The sequence below is a fragment of the Lontra canadensis genome, unplaced genomic scaffold, assembly GCF_010015895.1.
Source record: "Lontra canadensis isolate GAN:19392208 unplaced genomic scaffold, GSC_riverotter_1.0 scaffold27, whole genome shotgun sequence".
NCBI classification, from domain to species: Eukaryota; Metazoa; Chordata; class Mammalia; order Carnivora; family Mustelidae; genus Lontra; species Lontra canadensis.
Genome location: NW_022631021.1, coordinates 300,009 through 325,872, shown reverse-complemented (window position 1 = coordinate 325,872; position 25,864 = coordinate 300,009). Strand labels below are relative to the sequence as shown.

The following is a 25,864-nucleotide window of genomic DNA, read 5'->3' as shown; positions in this document are numbered from 1 at the left end:
TAAAGATTGCTTCTGATTTATCTGCCTCAAACTTTCTGGCATATCTTTTTTTCTTTTTTTAAAAGATTTTATTTATTTATTTGAGACAGAGTGAGAGAGAGTACATGCACAGTGAGGGGAGGGGCAGAGGGAGCAGGAGAAGCCAACCCCAGGCTGAGCTGGGAGGTATTTCTTCTGTACCTTTTAGAAAATTTTCGTGCCTATAGAATTTTGCATGCATATGTATGTGCACGTATACTTAGAGAATTTTCTTTGTGCACGCGCGTGTGTATTTTTTAATGGTGTTGTAATTTGAATAATTGTTCTTCCTCTCTAGTATAGTGATACCACAGCCCTTGTACTGAGTTAGTTGTTAAGATACTTGGATAGGATCATCAAATAGGTATGTAGTTTTCTAAAAGTGCAGTGGTAGATTTGATCTTTTCAAATACGGTAGAATTCCTTCATTGTATTGAGCAACAGACTCTCATCCATTAATTACATGCAATTATTAAAACTTTGTTTTGCGGTGTTAAGAGCAAAATGTGTTAACTAGTGAATTCATCTGAATTTGCTTGTGAAATATTGTCAGGGAACATATTTTGTGAGTTAAACTTTTTAGGGACCCCAAACACGACTGAAACTCACGGAAAAGGTTTAATTCTTATTAAATCACCTTGTGCAGATGAAACTAATACACTTTTAACTTGTAAGGGTAATTGATTTTGCGAGTGGTTTTCGAATGATTTGTCAAAGTTAATATATATCTTCGGAGGAGAGCAGTTTATTCCAAATATGGAACTTAGCCCCACTGAATTTACTATGTACTAGATTTTTTTTTTTTTTAATTTTTTTTTAAAGACTTTATTTGTTTATTTGACAGACAGAGATTACAAGTAGGCAGAGAGGCAGGCAGAGAGAGAGGAAGGGAAGCAGGCTCCCTGCTGAGCAGAGAGCCCCATGCGGGGCTTGATCCCAGGACCCTGGGATCATGACCTGAGCCGAAGGCGGAGGCTTTAACCCACTGAGCCACCCAGGCGCCCCTATGTACTAGATTTTAAAAGACTCACTTGAAAAAATGAACAGTTGTGGCGCCCCTGGTGGTTCAGCCAGTTAAGCATCTGCCTTCTGCTCAGGTAATGATCCTGGGGTCCTGGGATTGAGCCCCGCATCGGGCTTCCTGCTCAGCTGGAAGCCTGCTTCTCCCTTCCCTTCTGCCTGCCACTTCCCCTGCTTGTGCCCTTCCTCTCTGTCAAATAAATAGATAAAAAATCTTAAAAAAAAAAAAAAAAGGGGTGCCTGGGTGGCTCAGTGGGTTAAGCCGCTGCCTTCCGCTCAGGTCATGATCTCAGGGTCCTGGGATGGAGTCCCGCATCGGGCTCTCTGCTCAGCGGGGAGCCTGCTTCCCTCTCTCTCTCTGTCTGCCTTCCTCTCCGTCTACTTGTGAGCTCTCTCTGTCAAATAAATAAATAAAATCTTTAAAAAAAAAAAAAAGAACAGTTGTGTTTTCTTATGTATAAGCCTTGGCTCTGTGAGTGTTTCCAGGGTTTCACACTTGTATTATTGTGCTTGAGGTCAGTGATTCACAGCCTATTGTGGAGCAAGAGCATACTACTCAATTAATTGAATGATACAGTGTCCTTCTAAAGTACTTTCTGGTCAGCTTTTCTTTTCTTTTTTTAAAGATTTTATTTATTTGACGGAGAAAGAGGGTAGGGAGCAGCAGGCAGAGAGAGAGGGAGAAGCAGACTCCCCGCTGAGCAGGGAGCCTGATGTGGGGCTCCATCCCAGGGCCCTGGGATCATGACCTGAGCTGAAGGCAGGTGCTTACCTGACTGAGCCACCCAGGCACCCCAGCTTTCGTTTTCTAAAGTAAATTTTGCTTTTTAATTTTTTTTTAAATACTTTGATAATAGGCTTTGGGAGAAGAGAAGTCACTGGCTGAGGGATGGAGTTTTGCATACAACTGGGAACCAGCTACCTTTAAATTTCTTTAAATTTAAAAATAAAAACTATTTTATAATATAAAGTTTTATTATGACATAAATCATTGTAGATAAGCTAGAAGTGCCAGTCAGCAAAAAGAAAACAAAAATAAGCCACACTCACAGGAGCCAGAGATAAATAATTTAAATCTTTTCATCTGTGTTTTTGTAATACATACTGTAATATGTGTACCTGTTTGCTTTACAAAAGTGAAGTATTTGCCGTATTCTAGGTACTGTTTCAAGTGATTGTTTACTCTGTAATTTAATGTTCACAATCATTTTAGGAAATAAATACTGTTACCCTCATTTTACAGAAAAGGAAAAGAGGCTCAGTAAGGTTAAATAACTTGCCTAAGATTACATGGGTAATAAGTGGTAGAAATAGATTCAGATGTAAGCAGTTTGGAACCAGAGGCTGTGCTCCTCATTGCTGTGTTTTATACACCATGTGGGTTGCTAGGGCTGCCATAACAAATTATCACAAACCAGTTGGTTTCGAACAAAAAGTTGTTCTCTTACAGTTCTGGAGGCTAGAAGTTGAAGTCAGGCCATCAGTGGGTCTGTGCTCCTTCAGATGGTTTCTAGAGAAGAACCCTCCCTTACCTCTTCTTAGCTTCCAGTGGCATTTCTTGGGGTTTCTAGGCTTGTAGCTCTTTACTCCAATTTCTGCCTCAGTAGTCACATGGCCTTCTTCCTTGTGCGTGTGTCTCCCCAGGAGGACACCGGTCGGTTGGATTTCTGGCCCAGCCTAATCTGACATCTTCTGAACTAATTGCATCTGCAAAGACTATTTCCAAATAAGATCACTTTCTGGGGTTCTGGGTGTGTGTGAATTTTGGCGGATACTCTTCAACTACTACACACATTATTTATAATCTGCTTTCACTTAAAATATGACTACTATATTTTTAATACAATTCTACACTTTCACTTTTAAAGGCTTCAAGTATTCTGTTACATGGATATAGAATAATTTAATAAACCTTTTTTGTTGGATATCAGTGTTGTTTTTAATTTTTTATCACTATAAACTCAGAATATCCCTGTAGGTAAATCTTTGCTTGTATCCTTAATTATTTCCTTAGATTTTTTCCTAGAATTAGATTGCTGGGCTAAAGATAAACACGGCTTTTAATGCTCTTAATATTTAATTGCCAAATTGTCTCTTTCGTAAAGGTCAGACTAATTTGTATTTCCACCACTACTGTGTGAGTAGCTGTTCCTTTAATACCTCATCAATGCAGCATATTACAATCAAAAGAATTTTTTTCAGTTTTGTAGATTAAAAAAATGTAACTTGTTTTAATTAATATTTTGTCATTTCTAATGAGTACTTTTATGTCCTAAATGTGCATTTGTATTTCTTTTATGAATTGGCTGAACATGCCCTTTGTCCATTTTTTTTGCTCAGGAAGTGAGCTTTTTTGGAAAGGAAATTTTTTTTCCTGACTGTTAAAGTAGTAATACTGAATACAGAAAACCAGCAAATTCAGAAATGTTGAGGAAAGACAATAAAGAAATAAAGCCACTTGTAATACTACTCAGCTGTCAGTTTGTGTTCACATAAATGGGTATATCAATATATATATGTATGATGTATTTTTAAGTTAAAATATAACACAATGCTTTACAGCCTGCTTTTTCACTGAGCGTAGATATTTTGTTATGTCTTTTTTTCATGGCTGCTAGTATTCCATTACTTATTTTGTAACTTGGTTAAGAAGCCATTTATTGATATTGTTGTTGTTGTTTTTCACTATTACAAATGTGTGTCTCCTTGCCTAATTATTTTCTTCTCTATTAATGTTTTAAGAAATTGTGATGTATAGCTTATATATTTATTTTGGAGAAATTCTTAGAAGTGGAATTGCCAGGTCAAAGATATGCCCTTTTGAAGGTTTTTGATCATTGACAGACTGCCTTCATGAAGTATGTAACAATTAATAATCTGAACAGTTACGCATTAGAAAGCTTGCTTTCTGGGAATGATAATTTTTTATTTTTGCTGTGTAGATTTATCTGATAGATAAAAGGCATTACATGTTTTAGTTTGCATTTCTTTGATTGCTTAGTGAAATCTTAAGTAGTATGTGTGTGCATTGGCTATTTTATTAATAGACTTATATTTTTATTTTGAAAAAGAAAAAGTATAATGAGGGGAGCCTGGGTGGCTCAGTGGGTTAAAGCCTCTGCCTTCAGCTCAGGTCATGTTCCCAGGGTCCTGGGATGAGCCCCACATCAGACTCTCTGTTCAGCAGGGAGCCTGCTTCCTCCTCTCTCTCTCTCTCTCTGCCTGCCTCTTTGCCTACTTGTGATCTCTGTCAAATAAATAAAATCTTAAAAAACAAAAAGAAAAAGTATAATGAACCCTGTGTACCCATCATCCTGATTTCACAGTCATTAATTTTTTGCCCCTTTAATAATTAATTAATTAATTGACAGAGAAAGAAAGAAAGAAAGAGAGAGTGAGAGAGGGAACACAAGCAGGGGGAGTGAGAGCCGGGAGCTGGATGTTGGGCTCTATCCCAGGACTCTGGGATCATGACCTGAGCCAAAGGCAGACACTTAAAACTGAGGGACCCAAGCACCCTTGTCTTGTTTTTTTTTTTTGTTTTGTTTTGTTTTGTTTTTAATCTTTTTTTCTCACTGGAAGAACAGTATTTTACTTTTATTGTTTGTTTGTTTTTTGATGGGGAGCATGCTAGAGGTCAGGAGGGAAGCGGGGAATGTGGAGGGAGAGTGAGAATCTTCAGCAGACTCCACTCCCAGCGCAGAGGCCGGGGTGGGGCTCGATTTCACAACTCTGAGATCCTGACCTGAGCAGAAATCAAGAGTTGTTCCCTCAACCGAATGAGCCACCAGGCACCCCTCCAGTAAGGTTTATGCCGGTTTGTGGTCAGTCCCCTCCCCCGCAACCAGGCAACCACCATTCTGCTGTCTGTCTCTCCTTAATTTGCATTTTCTGGATATTGCATGTAACTGTAAACGTGCAGCATGTAGCCTTTGTGGCTGGCTTCTTTTCCTGAGCATGCTGTTTTCGAGGTTTAGCTGTGTTGTAGCAGGGGGTCAGTTATAAAAATTCTTTGTACTGTTTTATTGCTGAATCTTCTACATACATTAAAAAATAATCATTATTATGAACAACATAATTATTCAAATAGTACTGAAGTTTTCTCAGTGAAAGATAGGTTTTTTTTTTTTAATTCTAGGTTTTGTGTCTCTTTGTGAGAGATGGTACCTACTGTCAGTTTCCTGTGTACCTTCCCAGATGTTCTACATAGTTTTAATACCTGTAAATGTCCTTGCTTCTTGATATCTTCGGCATTTTAAAAATTGATATGTGTGAGTTATATTTTGCACATTTTTTGTTTTCTATTTTTTTACTTGTCAAAATTTTATTTTGTTACATAATTATAAAACTAATACAGGTTTCTGGTGAAAAGTTTAGATAGTATGTAAATCCCTGTGTTTTCCCTCTCTCAACTTACTCCCCAGAAGTGGCCATAACTCTATTTTTTTCAGAGTCACCTCGTGCCTTTGTAAGCCTGTATTTGATCAGAGTGGTCACAGAGTCCATATGTATGCTAATGAGAAGTTATTGCTATACTTCTTTCTGTTCTACATACAGATTTAAATCCTTCCTCCTACAGTTTTTTTTTTTTTTCCCCCCTGAAAAAGAACTGTCTTCTGTATAGATAGTTAAAAATCAGTGAAAGTAGTTCTTGATAGATGTCTTTAGGTCTTAAATGTTAGGTCTTGTTTGGGAAATTTTCTCCACAGTGCTTTAAAACAAACTTTGATACATTGTCAAGTATGTCATTTCAGATCAGTCATCTACTTCAGTTGCCAAGAGTCTTTCTAACTGGGAGAGCCTGATCTGTAGATGCAGATTTTCTAACTGGGAGAGCATGATCGGTAGATCACTGGTCTAGGAGAGGAGTCTCATCTCCTCCCCCATATGCACACACATGCAAATGGAGTCATACTATACATCCTGTTCCCAGATTAGTTTAACTTCACAGTATGCTGTGGACATCACTTCTTTTAATGCGTGCGTGGTATTTATGTCATTGTGGCTGACTATATTTTATTTAAATATATCCTTGTTGATGGACAGCTAGTTTCCAGGTATTTGCTTTTATAAAGCTGCTGTGGTACAGGTATGTTTATATACTTGTAAGTATAGTTCTAGAAGTGGAATTGCTGGGGTTGGGTATATGGGCAATTTAAATTTTGATAGGTAATATCAAATTCACTTCAAAAATATTGTAACAAATTTATTTTTACTATCAGTGTATAAGAGTGCTTATTTTGCCACACACTTTTATCAGCCCAAGAATGATCTTTGTCCTTACATTGGTGCCGGTTTGATAGGTTAAAAGTGTATTCATTTTAATTTATATTGCTTTAATTATGAATGAGGTAGGACATCTTCTCATATCTTTATTGACTATTTGTAATCTTCCCCAGCTTTACTGAGGCGTTTTGTACTTTTTTATGACTTACTAGTGTTTTCCTGTCTACCTCAATTGGATAGTTATTCTTTCTCTCATTGATTTGAGTTGTTTGCATATTAAGGAAATGAGCATCTCGCTAAATATTTGCCTTTCCTGTAGTTTGTCTTTTAACTTGGTTTATAACATTTTTTCACTTTGTTAATTTTTACGAAGTTGAAACCAGCAGTCTTTTTTGATTTCTGCTTTTGGTTTCATGCTTAGAAGTCTTTTCCCCACATTATCGTTACATAATTATTATTTACCTCTGTTTTCTTTATCATTGCAAAATTTCATGTGAACCTTTTATATAGTTAAAATACATTTGGCAGTGTGGTGGGAGGTCGGTATCTAACAGGTTTTTCAGATGATTCATTTTTCCCATTTTTGAGAAATTCATGTCCCTCCCAAGATTTGAAATGCTATCTTTATCATGTATTAAATGCATATATATATATATGTGGGCTTATTTTTGCACTTTTTCCTTTGTTGTATTGGTATTTATGTCTAGTTTTCTAGGGTCGAATAAAAGTTTTAACATTTACTTAAAAGGTATTTTTGAGGGCAAGTACATTTTCTTTTTATAATTTAATTTTCATTTTATCTAAGTTATAAATACACATAGTTTCTACAAGTAAAGTAGTTCTGTAGGGATTAAGAACAGGGATTCTAGACCCCTTTTTCCTTCTTTCATTCCCCAGAATCAGTCTTTTTCAATTCTTCCAGCTGATTTTGAGGTTTTGTTTCTCTGCTGATTTATTCCACCCCCCCCAACCCCCCAGTTTTAACCATTACCTGTTAATTCCCTACTGGGAGATGAGGATTTCTTTCTTTGATAGCCAGTTCAAAGCTCTTCTGCTTCTTACTAATTGTATGACCTTTGGCAAATTATTACCCTCTGTGTGCATTGGTTTTCTCATATATAAGGACAATATCTGTTTTTATCTGATGATTAGATAAATTAATGTGTGTAAACATTTAGAGCTGTGCCTGGCACATGGAAGTTGTTGGTTTCACTCACCCTATCTCCCATTCTCCTACTTTAATCATTCGTAATTTAAGTCAATTTTTAGTGTTTATATTGTTTTAACTGTTTAAATGCCTATTGACACTTGAGCTATTAGTACATTTAGATTCATTTTCCTTTTCTGTACAATCTTTTGCTGCCCCAAGGGCAATACTTCTGTTAACTCTTGGTTTGCTCAGTCTTTCAGATATTTTTTCCCTAAGTTACCCTCAAAGCCCTTACCAACTGTGAATCCCTTCTTGGTAAGTTCAGACAGTGTCATATCAGTTTTGCCTTTTTGAAGAAGTTTCTTGCAGAGCATTTGACTTCCTCTGATCTGGACTGGTTGGGCTCTGGGTGTGCTGCACGGCTCTTACCACCCCGGGGACCCTGGGGATTTCTTTCACACTTCTCCTACTCCCCACCCTTTGTTGGAAACCTTGTTTCCTGGACCCCATTTTTTAGAACTTCCTGAGAGTGCAGAGGAGATAAAACTTGAGACTTTTGTATTCTGAAACTATCTTTTACTCTGATGCTTCATTGATATCCCAGTTTTGGTTAGATAGCAATTTTAAGGTTGGAAATATTTTTCTTGGAATTTTGAAGGCACTGCCCCTTAGTCTTCTGTTTCTCAATAGAAATGTTGTTCTGATTCTTTGTTCTTTGTATGAATCTCATCTTTTCCTTCTCTGGAAGCTTTTGGTAACTTTACTGTGTCCTTGGTATTCTGTTGGATGGTGACACATCTCAGCATGTATTTTCTTACCTTGTGCTTAACTTTGGGGAGCCCTTTCCGTGTGGAAATTGCCCTGTTGTTCTTGGGAGATTTCTTGAATTAATCCTTTGATTGCCTCCCCTTCATTGTCTGTGTTCTCTTTTCTTAGATCTCCTGTTTTTTAGGTATTGGACCTTCTGGTCTGGTCCTCTTGTCTTTTTCTCTTTTCAGCTTTTCACAAAAAAAATTTATTTTTCCTCTGCTTTCTGGGAGATCTCAGTGTTATTTTCTTCAAGATTCCATTTTTTTTTAAAGATTTTATTTATTCATTTGACAGAGAGAGATAACAAGTAGGCAGAGAGGCAGGCAGAGAGAGGGGAAGGGAAGCAGGCTCCCCGCTGAGCAGAGAGCCCAATGCGGGACTCCATCCCAGGACCCTGAGATCACGACCCGAGCCGAAGGCAGCGGCTCAACCCACTGAGCCACCCAGGCGCCCCAAGATTCCATTTCTTGCTATATTTCTTTCATATTCGATACTTTACCTTAGGTATTTGGTTGTTTTTGGCTGTCTACTCCTATTTAAAAGTAGGACACAGAAAGTGGATTGGAGGCTGTGGACCTGACTGTAGTTTTGTCTAGTGAGAGCTTTAAAAAGCCCCACCCGTTTCCTCCAGGGTGAGGCATTCACCAGCCTTCATATGCAGTGTTTATACAGTTCTAACATTTGGGTTTAGGCAAATACATTTCTCTTTTTTTATCCGGATCTTCACCTTCACTTGTAGGGTACCCACTGCTGTTAATTCCTGAAATTTTGGGAATCCTCATTTTCAGTCGGGTTGCTTCTCTCCTTTTCCCCACTGCTGGCTGAGGAGGATTCAGCTTTCTCAGGTTGGCTCAGTCATTTACCACTTACTTATCTGTCTACCTTCCAGGGCCCCCAATGTTGCTTCCTCACTTGATCACTTTATTCTTGTGAATTTATGACACCCCCCCCAATTTGTCTTCTTTTGTCATAGACTGGTTTATAAATACCAGAAATTTATTTCTCAGAAGATCTAGAGGCTGGGAAGGCCCAGATCAGGGTGCCAGCAGATTTGGTGTCTAGTGAGGGCCTGATCCTGGTTCTAGATGGCTGACTTCACTTTGAAACACCACCTGGTGGAAGCGGAGGGAGACCTCTCTAATCTATTCATGAGGATTCTACCCTTATGACCTAATCACTTCCAGAGTCTCCACCTCCTAATACCATCACATTGGAGGTTAGGTTTCAACATCTGACTTTTGGGAGGCGGAAACATTCTTTCAACCTGGAGCATCATACGTGTATTTTAGGAGGGTTTTGGTGGGGAGACCTGAGGCTAGTGCATACATTTTTTAATTGGAAGCTGAAAGGGAAGCATTGGATTTACATGTAAACTTTATTTTGCCTTTTCATTCTTACTATGATTTATGGGATTGTTGGGATATGATATAAAATTTCAGCATGCTGATTGATCAAGTTGTGATGATGTTATATACAGATAGCTTTCCTTTGCTGAAATGGAACTGTTTTATCTGAAGGATGAAGAACAGATTATTAATGGCTATCTTTGGCTATTCTCAGTTGGTTTTTATTTTCTTTTTTTACACATTATTAATCTTTCCTTTTCATTGTAATTCCTAAATTTTCTACAATGAATATGCATTGCTTGTGCAATTAGGAAGAAATAACACCTAAATTAAGAAGAATTTTTAAATCCTTGGATAAAAATTGGCCCTAGATTCCAGAGTGCTGTGCTCTTCTTTTATTTAATCTTCAATCTTTCACAGTCATGTTACGCATATCCTCTACCTCCTTTAGGTAATAATCTGCAGTTACAGACACTAAATTTGGGGGTGGGGGAGTGTTTTACAGAGTTGATTCTGATCTATCCCCCCAACTTCTTTTGTTTTTTAAGATTTTATTTATTTATTTGAGGAAGAGAGAGACACAGCGAGAGCGCGAACACAAGCAGGGGGTGTGGGAGGGAGAAGCAGGCTTCCCATGAAGCAGGGAGCCTGATGTGGGGCTCGATCCCAGGACTCCGGGATCATGACCTGAGCTGAAGGCAGACGCTTGACGACTGAGCCACCCAGGTGCCCCTGTCCCCCGACTTTTTATTTTGAAGTATTTAAAAACTATAGAAAAGTTGAAGAGTTGAAGAAGAGTTGAAGACTAACACTTGAATAGCTATATAATTGCCATTTTTACCACATCTGCTTTATTTTTTTTAAAGATTTTATTTATTTATTTGACAGAGAGATCACAAGTAGGCAGAGAGGCAGGCAGAGAGGCAGGGGGAAGCAGTCTCCCCACTGAGCAGAGAGCCCGATGCGGGGCTCGATCCCAAGATGCTGAGATCATGACCTGAACTGAAGGCAGAGGCTTTAACCCACTGAGCCACCCAGGCTCCCCTGTCTGCTTTATTTTTAAGCACCTTTACTGAAGCATAATTTACATATTATAAATTAACCCATTTAAAATGGATAGTTTATTTTTAGTAAGAATTGAGCAACCATCACTATAATCCAGTTGTTGTATATTTTCATCACTTCAGTAAGATTTCTTCTGTATGTTTACTGTTGTTTTTTTTTTTAAGATTTTATTTTTAAGAAATCTGTACACCCTACATCAGACTCGAACCCACAACCCTGAGATCAAGAATCATAAGCTTCACCAACTGAGCCATCCAGGTGCCCCTGCCAGTTTACTGTTAATCCCCATTACACCCCCCAACCTCATGTAGCCGCTGATCTTTTTTTTTTTTAATCTCTAAGTAGTAATTTTTCTCTACTTTTTATATCAACAGAATCATATAATCTGTGGTCTTTTGTATTTTTTTTTTTTTTACTTAGCATAATGTTTGTGAGGCATCTGTTTATGTATCAGTATTTCCTTCATTTTTGTGGCTGAGTGGTATTCCATTGAATAGATATGTAGCATTTTGTTCATCTATTTACCAGTAGGTGGACATTTGGATTGTTTCTATTTTTTGGTTACTATGAATAAAATTGCTGTGGACATTCTCCAGGAAGATTGTGTGGATGTGTGTTTTAATTACCTTTGAGTAGATACTTAGGAATGGATTGTTATTTTGTATTTAACTTTTTATGCAACTGCCAAACTCTTTTCCAGAGTAACTACCATTTATATTCCCACCAGCAATATATGAAAAGTCTGTGTATGGATTTATACACTTTTTTTTTTTTTTTTCTGGAACCATTTGAGATAAAATGCAGACAGCATGACATTTTACCCCTTGGTCCTTCTGCACATATCTCCTAAGAACAATGGCATCATCCTATATTACTGTAATATTTTCGTCACTCTCTAGGAATTTATCACGGAAACAATAGTATTACCCAATATATATTCCATATCTAGATTTTCCTATTTCTTCCCCAAATGCTCTTTATAACGTGGGGTTTTTCTGTTGTGTTTTTTTTTTGTTGTTGTTGTGTTTTGTTTTGTTTTTGTTTTAAACGCAGGATCTTCTCAGACTTCTCAAATTACATTTGGTTGTCATGTGTCTTTAGTTGCCTTCAGTCTAGAACAAGTTTCCCTCACCTTTGTCATTTGGATGTTTTATGACATTGACATTTTTTAAGAGTTCAGCCCATTTGCCCTCTAGAGTGTCCTGATGATTAGTCTGATTGTTGATGAGTATGATTGCTTCCTCCTAGTTAGGTTCAGGTTAAATGTTGTTGTTGTTGTTAGAAATAATACATGGACGGGCGCCTGGGTGGCTCAGTGGGTTAAGCCTCTGCCTTCGGCTCGGGTCATGATCTCAGGGTCCTGGGATTGAGTCCCGCATTGGGCTCTCTGCTCGGCAGGGATCCTGCTTCCTCCTCTCTCTCTCTGCTTGCCTCTCTGCCTACTTGTGATCTCTCTCTCTCTCTCTCTCTGTCAAATGAATAAATAAAATCTTAAAAAAAAAAGAAATAATACATGGATGATTCTCTGTCTTATGTTGTATCACATTCGGAGGCATATGCTGTTAATTTTTGTCCCATTATTATGCGGAATTTGAGTATTTAGTTATGATAGTGTCTATCTCTTTTTTTTTCCTTTGTAATTAATAAGTAATCTGTGAGAGACTGAGAATATCCTTCCCCCCAGCACTCTTTCTCCTAACTGTGTTAGTATCCATAGATGATTCCTGCTCTGAGTTGTTTGGTTACAAAAAGGTAATTTTCTAATTCTTTTGTTCCTTCATTTGTTAGTTGGCAAGTCTTTTGTAAAGATATTGCTGATTTTTAAGTGGAATTTACCAGATTAAAATCATAAAGGATCTTATGCTGAAAGAAGAAAATTTTTGGTTATTTTTTAGTATATCTTAATAGTGTGCCATGAAGTATATTTGCTTTACCCTCAGCCACAGATCCAAAGAAAAGGTGCTGGAGAGAGATCCCCTTGACTTTTGTAAAGCTAGAAATATAAAAGTTCCTTCAGTGTTTCCATTATTTTGGTGTGTTTGCTTGCTTTTCTCTCTTTGAGAGACCACTCTTTTTTAGAAAGAATCAGAAAAAGCTACAGAAATTTTTTTTCCCTGTGTTTTTATTAGTTTTTCTTTGTGCACCAAATCAGGTAGATTTTTTTCTTGTTTTTTGTTTGTTTGTTTGTTTGTTTTTTGATGGTTTTGTGATTTTTTTTTTTTGTAGTCATCTAACTGGTGGCAAGTATGCAGTGTCATAAGTAACTATTTTATTTTTTTAAAAGATTTTATTTATCTGAGAGAGAGGAGATCACAAGCAGAGGGGAGGGGTAGAGGGAGAAGCCGACTCCCCATTGAGCAGGGAGCCCAATGCAGGGTTGGTCCGGGTGTCCTGGGCTCTTGACCCTAGCAGAAGGCAAACGCTTAACCAACTGAGCCACCCAGGTACCCCAATTAGCTATTTTAAAAAATCCTTTTCTTTTGTAATGTATAAGAATTGCCATAGTTGGATGAGCTGTCTAGGTCTGACTACTTCTTATCTGTAGCTAGTTGCCTAGAGCATGAAAACATTAACAGAATATGTGAGATTGTTTTCAAGTGTCCTAAGATTTTTTTTTTGGCTTTTTAAGAAGTTTTAGATGCTTTATTGTCCTAGGACTTTTAAAAGAACTAGTCTTTAAATGTTGTCTTCCTTGTTTGTTCTCAGTGATTGGTTACTGAAAAATGGCAGCAATCTCTTACATATTTACACTGTCATTTTATTATTGTGTAAAAGAAAAAGGGGCTTGGTCTTCTCAGGTTTGTGAGCTATCATAAAATCTGCCTTTATCACATTTCTCCAGTTCCATCCAATTTAATATAATCTACTAGCTGTAAGTATGTAAGTAAGCTTTTTAAAGGTACCTATCTCATATGTACCAGAGAGTAGCCAAATATAGCCATAGAGTATTTGGAGATGGGCTGGCTGAAGAAAGAGAAGAGTTGGCATTAATGCCGTGTAGCATTATTTGGTGGTGATGATAGCATTGCATTGGCTTTATCATATTACATAGAACTTAGTCAAGGTTTATTTACTTTTTTGTTCTTACGGGAGAAAATAAGATGATAACATAAGGGCTTTAAATTCTCTCTTAGGTGTGTGCCGTAGTATGTATTTTTGGAGATGAGGTACACTGAGGTTGACTTTTATATTATCTCCAAAGATGGCATGGTCAGCCTTGTTCTTTAGAGGAGATGAAACTGAAGAGGCTTTGAATCTGGCCCCAGTAGTGTGCCATGGAGAAATCTCAAAGGCAAGAGCATTTTAATCAATGGTGTATATAAAAGGTGTGTGGTATTTCTTTTCAAAGTCCATGCATTTTCCTCTGTATGTGGAAACAGCAGCTAGACTGGAGAATGGAGAATGGAGTGTTTGTTTACAACTTAGCCTTTAGGCACTTTGTCCTTTTTTTAAAATAAAAATCCCCCAAAGTTTCTAGCATTACTTCTCTGACTAAGCTGCAAGATAGAACACATATGACCACTGCTGGCTTGTGTAAGTTTCCTGTTAGGTAAACATACTCTTGAAAATCGTACTTAATTATAGATTTACCTGATCACTTCATAACTGCTACTTAAAATTATGTCCCAAAGAAAGTTTCATGAATAACAATAAACCACAGATGTTTTGTTTATGAAGATAGCTTTGTTTGAATCACGTTTTCTGTTTGGCATTCTGGGACATTTTTGGTATTGTGCATTTTCATGACTCCTCTGGGCCATTGTTCTAGTTAGTGTCTTCAAAAATTTCATTTGGCTCTGAACCTAGTTATTGTTTACCTTTTCAGGAGCTATTCATGACTGTTAAATTGAGGACCAGAAAAATGGGAGTTACTCCTAAATACTCATCTCTAATGAGTAATTGAGTTCTTGAAAGCAGAGTTGTGATGAAGGAAATGACTCAGTACCTTTTTAATTGTGATCTTTCTTTAGTTTGCTTTCATATTCATAGTTTTTTCCTTTTATGATGAATAATTTCAAATATATAGTAAAGGAGAAAGAATAATAAAACAAATAGCCAACCATTCATAGTTTTTTGCTGCTGTAATAAATTACCACAAACTTAGTAGTTTAAAAAAATACCAACTTGGGGCACCTGGGTGGCTCAGTGGGTTAAAGCCTCTGCCTTTGGCTCAGGTTATGATCCCAGGGTCCTGGGATGGAGCCCTGCATCGGGCTCTCTGCTCAGCAGGGAGCCTGCTTCCCTTCCTCTCTCTCTGCCTGCCTCCCTGCCTACGTGTGATCTCTGTCTCTCAAATAAATAAATAAAATCTTTTTTTTTTCCCCAAAATATCAACTTGTTATTTTACAGTTGTGAAGTTCAGAAGTCCAAAATGGGTCTTAGTGGGCTAAAGTCAAAGTGTTAATAGGGCTGTGCTCTTGCTGGAGAATCCATTTTGTTGCCTTTTCCCACTTCCAGAGGCCACGTGCATTCCTTGGCTTATGGCCTCGTTATTCCATCTTTAAAGCTAGCATGCTGTGTGAGCCCTCATGTGGTGATCTTCCTGGTTCTTTCTTCCAGTTCCCTCAGACCACTCTTAGAGAAGTGATTACATTGAGTTCCCCTGGATAATCCAGGATAATTTCCCCATTTTCAGGTCAGCTCATTAGCAGCCTTAATTTATGTACCCTAACATTTATGTATTATGGAGGAGTCGGGCATTATGGGGCTGATGAAAGTGTTCTAAAACATGGTGATGGTTTTACAGTTAACTTTAACTTTTACCTTTACTTTTTTACTTTAACTTTTAACTCTTAACTTTACTAAAAAATCATTACATGGTACAGTTGAAATGGGTAAATTTTATGCTATGTAAATTATATTTTAGTAAAGTTATTTTTTAACCTTTAGATGCTCTCTCTCTTTTTTTTTAAAAAGATTTTATTTATTTGATGGAAAGAGAGAGCGTGCACAAACAGGGGGAGTGGTAGGGAGAGGGAGAAGCAGGCTTCCTTTGGAGTAGGGAGACCAATGTGGGGCTCAATCCCAGGACCCTAGGATCATGACCTGAGCTGAAGGCAGAGGCTTAACCCACTGAGCCACCCAGGTGCCCCCTGAGTTAAGTTTTAATTTATCTTTCCAGTTCCTTTTCTGCCTCTTGTAACTGACTTTGCACCACACATACAGACTATCCCTGGACACACTATGTAATTTTGAATGAATCTGGGCCTATTATGTTACAGGTAACAAACTCACTTCAAACTAGATAATGCTAAAGATGTGTGTGTTGGAGTAGAGGGAGGTATTTTAATGATGTTGCTAGGTTATACAGAACCCAAAGACCTGCATATGTTTAGGCTTTAGGAAAAACTGGACTTTAAAATATCTCAGGTTTCTTTCTTTTCTTTCTTTGTTGTTTTTTTGTTTGTTTGTTTGTTTTGTTTGTTTTTTTAACTAGGCTCCACATCCAATGTGGGGCTTGAATTCACATCCTTGAGATCAGGGATCGCGTGCTGTAACAACTGAGCCACTCAGGCACCCCCTCAGGTTTCTTTTATGTATGTTCTATGTAGTTGTTTACAGTGGTCTCTATCTGGTGAAGAAAATCATGACTGTCAGAAGCTCCCAAATGTGTATTTATAGCCCAGATACTGTGGGAAAAACTCTCAGTTCCAAATTCCGGGGTTCCCCCACCCTCACATTAACTGTGGAATGACCTCACTCTGACCTAAGGAGTCATACGTGGAAGAGAGGGCATTACATAAACAAGTAACTACTACAGATGCTCTCCTCTTCCTCCCCAGTGGGAGATGACCCCTACCCACTCAGGTCCAGCTATCATACTGTGACTTATTGTCTAACGTGCCCACCCTACCAGCTGAGGGTCTTAGGATGGTAGCTCTGCTTTCCCCAATTTGGTCTTGATTGGTCCAGATAAACCATTGCATGGTGCTACAGCCTGTGGGCTAAATGATAGATTTTTGTTGTTGTTGTCATTCCCCTGCCCGCTCTCTTAGAGTTCCAATATATGAACATGAGAAGAAAACCAGATAAAAAGGAGAAAGGAAAAAATACTGTATTTTGGTTATGAGTTCATTCCACTTATTAAGCACCATCTATGTGACAGGCCCTATTCTCATCTGGGGGTTATAAGCAGAAGAATACAGAGCATATACTGTCTTCTACAGGTAGGAGCAGTGTAATACAATCAGCAAGTCTCATGGTCCCCTGTTACTCATTTCACTGGCAGAGGATTGAAGGCTTTAGCCTGGCTTGCCCCAAAAGGATTCCGCATGTCCAATATTCTTCCTTGGGAGGAGCATGGGGGCTATAGGCACAGGGTGGGAAATAGTTCCTTTTATGAGGGCCATGCTGTTTTAGCTTTCCCCTTCCAGTAAGATGCCACTTTTTGGACCTAGGGTTTGACTAGAAGTATAGTAATTCCAGCTTCCTGCTGAGAGAACTCTTCTAAAACTGCAGTTCACTGCTCATCTTCCATTTCATCCTGTTTTGTTCCCGTTGATACCCACCAACTCTAGTAGTATTTAGGCTTTTTAGTCTCTGAGATTGCTGAAGAGAATCGCTGGGACCAGGTTTAATTCTCCTTGGTTTTGCTTATCTTCCTACCTCAGGGTCTGGGTGGAAAATTCTGGATTTAGAGCTTTCTCAAATCTTCTATGGAATGTCACCCCTGGATATTGCCCCCCCCCAGCTGCATTTCTGTCAAATAATGCTTTATAATGAGGGGATGGGATGGCAGTTTGGGGGAACACTGTGAGAAGTGTTTTGAAAGGGGCTGTCTACATTGTAGTCATCCAGGGTCTCACAATTTCTTAGTGGAACAAAGAATTTAGTTGCTGAAATTCAGCAAAGTGATTATCTGACTACTAGAGGTTTTGGATCTTTGGCTTTATAGGCAGAAAGGCCTTTGCTTAATCATTATATTGTTGTCTTATGTGTCACATCGCCTCTCTAGGAAGCTGGATTGGGCTGGATTGTGTTTCACAGATTGGATTGTTTTTGCAGAACCTTACTGAAGTTAGCACAGTCTTCTGTGAGCAATTTCTTTTCTTGTCCAAAGCTCATAAAGCTCCATGTAGCTTGGGAGTGCATATGGAGTGTAACCAACTGGTTTGCTACACACGAGGACTATTGGGCTTCCCAGCCTGAGATGGATGAGGCCTCATTTCCCTTTAACTTTGTTACACATTTTGGGTTTGTCACTTTTGCAGTACTTCAGTCTTTTATTGGAGGTGGTGAACAGAACCCTGTCAAACTAGCTCAAATAAAAATGAGAATCAGTAATGAGATACTGTGAGGTTATCTTAGAACCTAAGTTAAAAATTCATTTCGGTTTCAGAAACAGCCAGAACCAGGGATTTGAATGTTGTCAGGCCTCTCTTCTGTTTGTGGTCTTTTTTCTCTGAAGACTGCTTTTCTGTGCCTTTTCCAGTGGGCAAAATATGACTCTAAGAGCTCCAGGTACTCAGGGAGAGATTGCTCTCTCTCGGCTCCAGTCCGAAGATTCTCAGGGAAGCATTGAGATTGATTCTGCTTTGGGTCAGGTATTTATTCCTGGACTAATCCTTTGTGGTTTGGAATAGAGTCATTTACCAACATGTTATGTTCTTGTCTTATTTTGTATCTGTTCTCCTGGGGACAAGGAAGGCAGTTCCCAGAGAAAAGAGGAATATAGCTCTCCTTCATCTGTGTGCCTTTGCACATTCTCTCCTTCTAACTGCTCCTTCACTACTCCTCCAAGTGGTTAATGAGGCCATCAGTTTTTATATTATACCTTTCCCTCAATGAAGCTTTCCCTTGATGCCTTAGTTTGAATTAGTTATTTCCTCCTCTGTACATAGTCCTTGCTTATTTTTCTCCTCTGACACTTTACCACATTGAGTTGTGATTAATTGTTCCCAAATCTTTCTTAACAGACTTAGCATTTCTTTGTAGTAAAGACTTTGTCTTATTTATCTTTATGTCTCCAGTACCTACAGTCATGAATGAGTTAAAACTTAAATAAAATAAATGGGTAAATACTGCATACTTACCGATAGGCAGAGAGGGAAAAACTTTGTGCTTATCTTGTAATTTGATCCTTAGATAAATGTTGTTGCTTTCTTTAGTCCTAGAAACTGGTGGGGATAGGAAGTATTTAGGGTGATCTTGAGCATAAGGATTACCATACTTGACTCAAGGTGGGGTGCCATGCATGTCTCCACTTGTTCTCCCATTTGATTTCCCAAATCTGAGCATCACATTGATTGCAGTTGCCATGTGGGGCACCTGGGTGTCACCAAGGGCGAGGGTCTTAAATAGGGCAGGATCCCACCCATACCCAAGAGTTTGCCCAACTGTTTTTTTCTCCTAAAAATCTTTGATCTTCTTCAACATGTAGTGCTGGGACAATTGGATAACCACAGGCAAAAGAATGAAGTTAGACTGCTACCTTACTCCTTATGCAAAAATTAACTAAAATGGATCAGTGGCGAACAATAAAAGCTGAAACAATCAAACTACTAGAAGAAACAAAGGGATAAATTTGCATGACCTTGGATTTGACAATTGTTTCTTATATTTGACATCAAAAGCATGAGTAATGAAAGAAAAACTAGATAAATTGGATTTCATAAAAATTAAAGCTTTTGTGTATCAAAGGACATGGTTTGTTTTTTTTTAAAGGATTTTTTTTTTTTAAGATTTTATTTATTTGACAGAGAGAGATCACAAGTGGGCAGAGAGGCAAGCAGAGAGAGAGAGAGAGAGAGAGGAGGAAGCAGGCTCCCTGCAGAGCAGAGAGCCCGATGTGGGACTCAATCCCAGGGCCCTGAGATCATGACCTGAGCTGAAGGCAGAGGCTTAACCACTGAGCCACCCAGGTGCCCCACGTGGTTGTTTTTTTAAAGATTTTATTTGAGAAAGTGCGCTTGAGCAGGAGTTAGGGGGAGGAGCAAAGGGAGAAGGACAACCGGGCTCCATGCTGGATGTGGAGGCAGACTTGGGGCTTGATCTCATCACCCTGAGATCATGACCCAAGCCGAAATCAAGAGTTGGACACTTAACCAGCTGAGCCACCCAGGTGCTCCTCAAAGGACATTATTAAGAAAAATAAAAACCAGCCTGTTTGTAAATCATCTATATTATAAGGGTCAGCTGTCCAGAATATATAAAGAACTCTTACAAGTAAACAACAGGAAGATAAAAGCTTAGTCAAAAAATGAACAAAGGATTTGAGTAGACATTTCTCTGAAGAGGATATGCAGATGGCCAGCAAGTACATGAAAAAATGTTTAAGGTCATTGGTCATTAAGGCAATGCAAATCAGAGCCATCAGATACTACTTCATGCCTAGTAGGATAGTTGTAATTGGGAAAAAAAAAGTGTTGGCAAGGACATGGAGAAAAAGGAACCCTTGTACATTGTTTGTGGAAATGTAAAATGGTTGTGGACTACCACTACAGAAAACAGTTTGGTGATTCTTCAAAAAGTTAAACATAGAGTTACCATATGACCTAGCAGGTTTACTCAAAGGTATGTATCCAAAGAAATGAAGCCATATACTTACACAGACAGTTGTATATGAATGGTTGTGGCAGCATTACTCATAATAATAAAAAAGTAGGAACAACCCAAATGCCCATCAACAGATGAATGGTTAAACAAAATGCGGTGTGTACATAGCATGAAATATTAGTCAGCCATAAAAAGGAATAGAATACTGATTAACATGCTATAACTTGGGATGAAGTTGGAAAACATTATGCTAAGTGAAAGAAGCCAGACACAGAAGGCCATGTAGTGTATGATTCTCTTTATGTAAATTATCCATGATAGGCAGATTCATAGAGACAGAAGATTAGTTGTTGCCAGGGAATGGGGGGAGTGGGATGGGAAAAGGAGGAATGAGTAATGATTACTTAATGGGTATGGGGTGTTCTTAGTGGGTATGAGTGATGAAAAAGTTTTAGAGCTTGAGGGAGGTGGTGGTTGCACAACACCGTGAAAATACTAAATGCCACTGAATTAGATAATTTAAAGTAGTTAATTGTATGTTATGTGACTCTCACCTCAATTTTTGTAAAAAAAGGAAAAATAGTTTGATCATGACCCATTAGCCAAAGGCACTTAGAAACTAAACTTCTGCAGTGCTGGTGTTGAATTTGCTTAGTACTTAGAATCTGCTTGCTTGCTTGCTTGCTTGCTTTCTAAAGAAACAAACACTAAGCCAGTCTTATTATTTCAAATGACAAGAATGCCCAATGTAAGATGACTCTGGGGCTGCCAGATTTAATTTAGTGGTTTATATCATCAAGGACACAACAGTTTTTCCCTCTGATTGTATCCTTAGGCACATCCTCATTAGGTCCCCTGAGGTTCCTGGTAGGTCTCTTCATGTTCCCAAGGTGGTTGCAGTAATTCTCTTCACTGAATTTTCTTGACTTCCAGGAGCAGGAAAAAAGGATACCTTCTCTCTCTCTCTCTCTTTTTTCCATTTGCCTTTTTAGTATAAACTTTTCAAACCTACAGAAAATTTTGAGGAATTGTAGTGTTTACCTTTATTCTTACCACCTAGATTCAACAGTGGTGAACGTTTTTGTCATAATTTGTTTTCTCTGTATAAATATTTTTTGAATCATTTGAAAGTTACAGACATCAAAACTCTTCATCCTTAAATATTTCAGCATGCTTCTCCTAAAAATTCTCTTAAATAACCACAACTAAGATAGGAAGAGACTTTACAAAAATTTTTTATTAGTAAAAGATACCTAGCCTATGTTTAAATGTCCTCAGTTGTCCCCAGAGGTATCTTTTATAACCCTCTTTTGTGTTTTTAAGGAATTGGAATCCAATCAAGGAATTCAAGGACCATGTATTGTGTTGGTGGTTACGTCTCTTTAAATCTAGGAACAGTGCTACCACCTTGTCTTTTCATGGCAGAATGCTTGTTCTTTCTATTTGGAAAGGGTATAACTGCTGATGGTAGTTAGAAGGACCAGTTTTAAAAACTAATAAAATTAATGGATCAGCAAATAGACAGGAAAAGAAAAGAGAAGAAACAATCTTGGACTTGCTAGGGCTCTAAGAAGCGGGTAAATGCTAGTGTGAACTTACTCGTCTTACTGAAATTTTCTGCAAGTTTTTTCTCACAGTCTTCACATATTAAATAGTATCATCCATGAGTTAATTTTTAGGTTTGAAAATGCTGAGCTTTCTTCAGCCCAATTCCTATTGCCTACCTGCCGTCCTCTTCCTGGTTTCATGAAATTCTCAGTTTCTTCATGGTAGTCACAAGTACATATTTTTTGACCCCCCCTTTCTCATCTTCTACATTTGATTCCCCTCGAGTTGGTGTTGGAAAGCCCTGTTAAGAACGTTTTCGACTTTGCTGATCCTTTTTCTAGTCTGGTGTTTCAGTCATTCAGAGATAATTTCAGTCACATTAGAGATTCCCAGTGGGCTTGTGGCCTTAGCAGAGTATTATTGGCACTCCAGAGGTGAGAAACTTCTTGTGGTTTGGAGTTAAGTATTGCTCACAGCCCAGAGATGCTGTTTGTGCTTAAATGGATCAGTTCGTTATTCTGATTTCCCATTTTAATTTGTGTGCAGAATTTGGGTAGTTTTCTTTTTCTCATGACTAATTTGGATCTTTTTTAGTTTCTTGTTTAGAGAATGGAAAGAGAAGGTATCTAATCTTATTTTCCTGAGAATCTGCTTAGTCTTCTGACATCCCCTTTTTAATTCTGATTTCCTGATTTTCTTAACTCTTTTCTACCCCCATATTTTTGGGTGATGTTCCTGATTGTATATTCAGCAGATAGAAGACTTTCTTCCTTCATAAGATTGGTAATCTGACCTGTGTATGTATGCATAATGCAAACATAAATGTTCTGTGTTTGTGAATTTTTGTTAGATTAGATGCTTGGCCATTTTCAGTAATTCATCTGGGGAGGGTTCCAATAATTTTGTGTTTTTTTTTAAGATTTTTATTTATTTGACAGAGAGATAGTACAAGTAGGCAGAGTGGCAGGCAGAGGGAGAGGGAGAAGCAGACACCCTGCTGAGCAGAGAGCCCAATGCGGGGCTCGATCCTGGGACCCTGGGATCATGACCTGAATGAAGGCAGCTGTTCAACCGACTGAGCCACCCAGGCGCCCCACAACTCATTTGTTTATAGGATTCATGAGATGGTGGGGACGCCTGGGTGGCTCATTTGGTTAAGTGTTCAGGTCATGATCTCTGGATTGTGAGATCGAGACCTGAGCCAGGCCCGATACTTAGGGAGCAGTCTGCTTGAGATTCTCTCCTTCTCCCTCTGGCCCCTCACCCCCATAGGTGCCTGTGCACTCAAGTGCTCTCTTGCTCTGGCTCTCTCTCAAATAAATAAATAAATAAAATATTTTAAAAAGGAATTCATGATGGTAATTATTATGTTCTTAAGAAAGGTGTTCAGAATATTATTAGATAATTGGAAAGCTCTGGGTAAGCTAAAAGTTTTATGCCTTTGAATAAATCCTCCTAATTGATGGTCTAGCATGGGACAAGTTATTTACCAGTCAGTGCATTTGTGGGTTCCTCTATAAAATTTATGTTGGACAATATTGCTTTTGAGTTACAAAATTGCATTTTATTAGGGAGCACATACCAACATCCAAATTCTTCTGTTCCAAATCAGGTTAACCTGATTATCAGTGCATTTGAAACTGTTGTGCACCAAGCCCATTTTTCACTGAAGTAGAAAAAGCTGCCTTGGGCTGATAACCTCAGTGGGAGAGACAGTTGGAGATACCCTCTTTGAATGTCTCTGGCTTGCTGAAGTCAGCTGGACTATAAGCTGTGTAAAGGTAGGGGCCTTGCCCATCTTGCTCTCTGTTCTATCCCTAGTCTCGGGTTGAGTGCCTAGCACATGGGTAAGTGCTCATTATTTGTTAAATATTGGTTGAATGCTGACCCTAGGGCATTTACACACATTGTCTCATCCAATCTTCACAGCCAATCTTATCATTGCCCAACTTTGTAATATAAAATATACGCCATCCTTCTGATACAAAAAATTCAGTTTTATAGATGAGTTAAGCAGACATAGATGCATAGCCGCTTGTTCAAAGCAGTTCAGCCAGGCATAGGAGCTGCCTCCAAACAAAGCAATTTTAAATTTTACCATTTTAACCATTTTGCAGTGTACAGTTCTGTGGCATTAAGCATATTCATAGCCATCACCATCATCTTGGCCCGTGCCTTTTTCCTCAGTTACACTGCCTGCCTTTGTTCTTCAGGGTCCTTTTGGTTTAGTCTGAAATCAAATTAAAAACTTCTTTGAGCAAAAACTGGAGGAAACTGGAAGTTTAAACTTTCAGACTGGGCCGAATATGGAGTCCATGTTCTTCCTTTTCCCATTTCCTCAGCCAGTTCTTGTTGGCTAATAATAGCTGAGTGTGTTGATTTGAACAGGAATACATGCACTCATATCTGCTTGTTCTCACACTGAGTTGGAGATGTTTGATCTATTTCTGCCAGTGGTTGGCCCAGTAAGGTGGTGATCTAAGTGGTCCAAGTGCCCAGAAGCTGTGTACCCACATTTTAAGTTGTGTACCTGCCGAATGGGTTAGAGCGCCACTGGGCTAAAGTCCACACTTGGCCTTGTACTTGGGAAATTAATTTGCTTTGTCATTCTCCACTCCTGCTTCCTGCCAGGAGTCCAGTTCACTACTTTCGGTTTCACTTTGGGCTTTAAAAGTGTTTCTTAATCTCTCTCTGGCTGAATTACCTATACAGAACAGGTATAAATAAAATAGCTTTGTTGGCTTGGCTGTGGGGTGAGTTGCGCTGTGTGAAACAAGATTGGAGGCGGCCGGATCTAAGTAGGATAGCTGAACGTGTTCATCTTTCTACTGCAGTGGTCTTGAGTCCTTTCTGATATCAGGCAGAGCCAAGTAGTGAAATATGACACATGCTGGGGATGAGAATTGGCAATTGTCCTGAGTGCACAAATAGTTTCTTCCCTCCCAAGCATATTTTACAGCCAAGTGAACAGAAAACAATTCAGCAGGCTACTTGCTGGAGTTCCTGCAGCAGAAAAATTACCTTTATAAAAGGATGGACACATAGCTTTTACAAAAAGTTTTCAGAAGAACAAAATGCAGACTAGGCTCACTTTTCTTTTCCTCATTTTGTCCCTAATTCCAAAATGTAAGGCTGATTCCAGATACATTCCTAGGGCCTCTTTGTCGGTGGTAGAGGCTGGGCATCCCCAGGTTTGATCAGTCACATTTAGCTACAGAAGGAAGTTGCTGGGAAGACTAAAGTCCAAGCCGTCCTATTGAATGGTCAGGCAAACAGGCAGTTTGGCCCCTGGTCCAGCTCTGCTCCGTGTAAATTTTATCTTGTACACACACAACAGGCAGGCAGTTGTTGGTGGTGTAATTCCAGTCATTACTGACTAAAATGACAGGCCACCATTGCATGAGTCTTGACCTGAGGCAGCTGCTCTAAATATAGCCTTCCTTTCTGGCAGCTGCAAACACCTGGAGGAGCAGGCAGGCCCCCAGCAGAAGAGTATTTGCTGTTAATAGTATGTCTGTTGAACAGTTATATACTGTCAGAGCTTATTTCATGCTATGTTTGTGCATAATTAAAAACAACCCACTGAATCCATTGGCTTATGGTTGGGTTATGTTTAGAAAAATGCAGTTTGTGTTGTTGTCTGCTGTGGGGACTGGAGATGATGTCACTAGTTTAAGTAAGATCTTAAGAGGAGCAGTTAATGTAATTACTAGCAATTTCTTTGATCTCTTTAATGAACGCAGCTTGCTTAAACCCCTTAGTGGCATTTGGTTTCTGGCATGGATGAATGCACTGTCAGTCATGCGTTTCAGTTCAGTTAGGGGCTCTGGTTTGTGTGCTTGGTAGTTCCTTTCGACATAAGGGGGTTTATGAGTAATTAAAAAGAACACCATCATTTACAAAATGGTGCTTCCAGAACAGAAACTACGAATGGCTCATAAACATGTAAATGATCCTTAACCTTTTGTGCAACGAGAGAAAACCGTTTTAAGTTCTCAGTAAGATCTTATTTTTAACCTGTCAGATTGACACAAATCCAAAACTTTGGAAGAACACTGTTGATGAGCAAATGGGGAAATAGACACTCATACTTTCTTGGTGGGAGCAGTAAGTGTACAACTTTCTGGAGGGAAGTTTAGAATGTCTCTGTTAAAACCACAAATGTATACCCTTGGACCCAGCAGTA

At 38.7% G+C, this 25,864-nt stretch overlaps 1 protein-coding gene across 2 annotated transcripts in view; it reads left to right on the top strand.

Annotated features, from left to right (window-relative positions):
- The window catches only part of ILRUN (inflammation and lipid regulator with UBA-like and NBR1-like domains), an 88,812-nt gene that overhangs the window by 7,959 nt on the left and 54,989 nt on the right, over nucleotides 1-25,864 (top strand). The gene's annotated exons all lie outside the window — the stretch shown is intronic.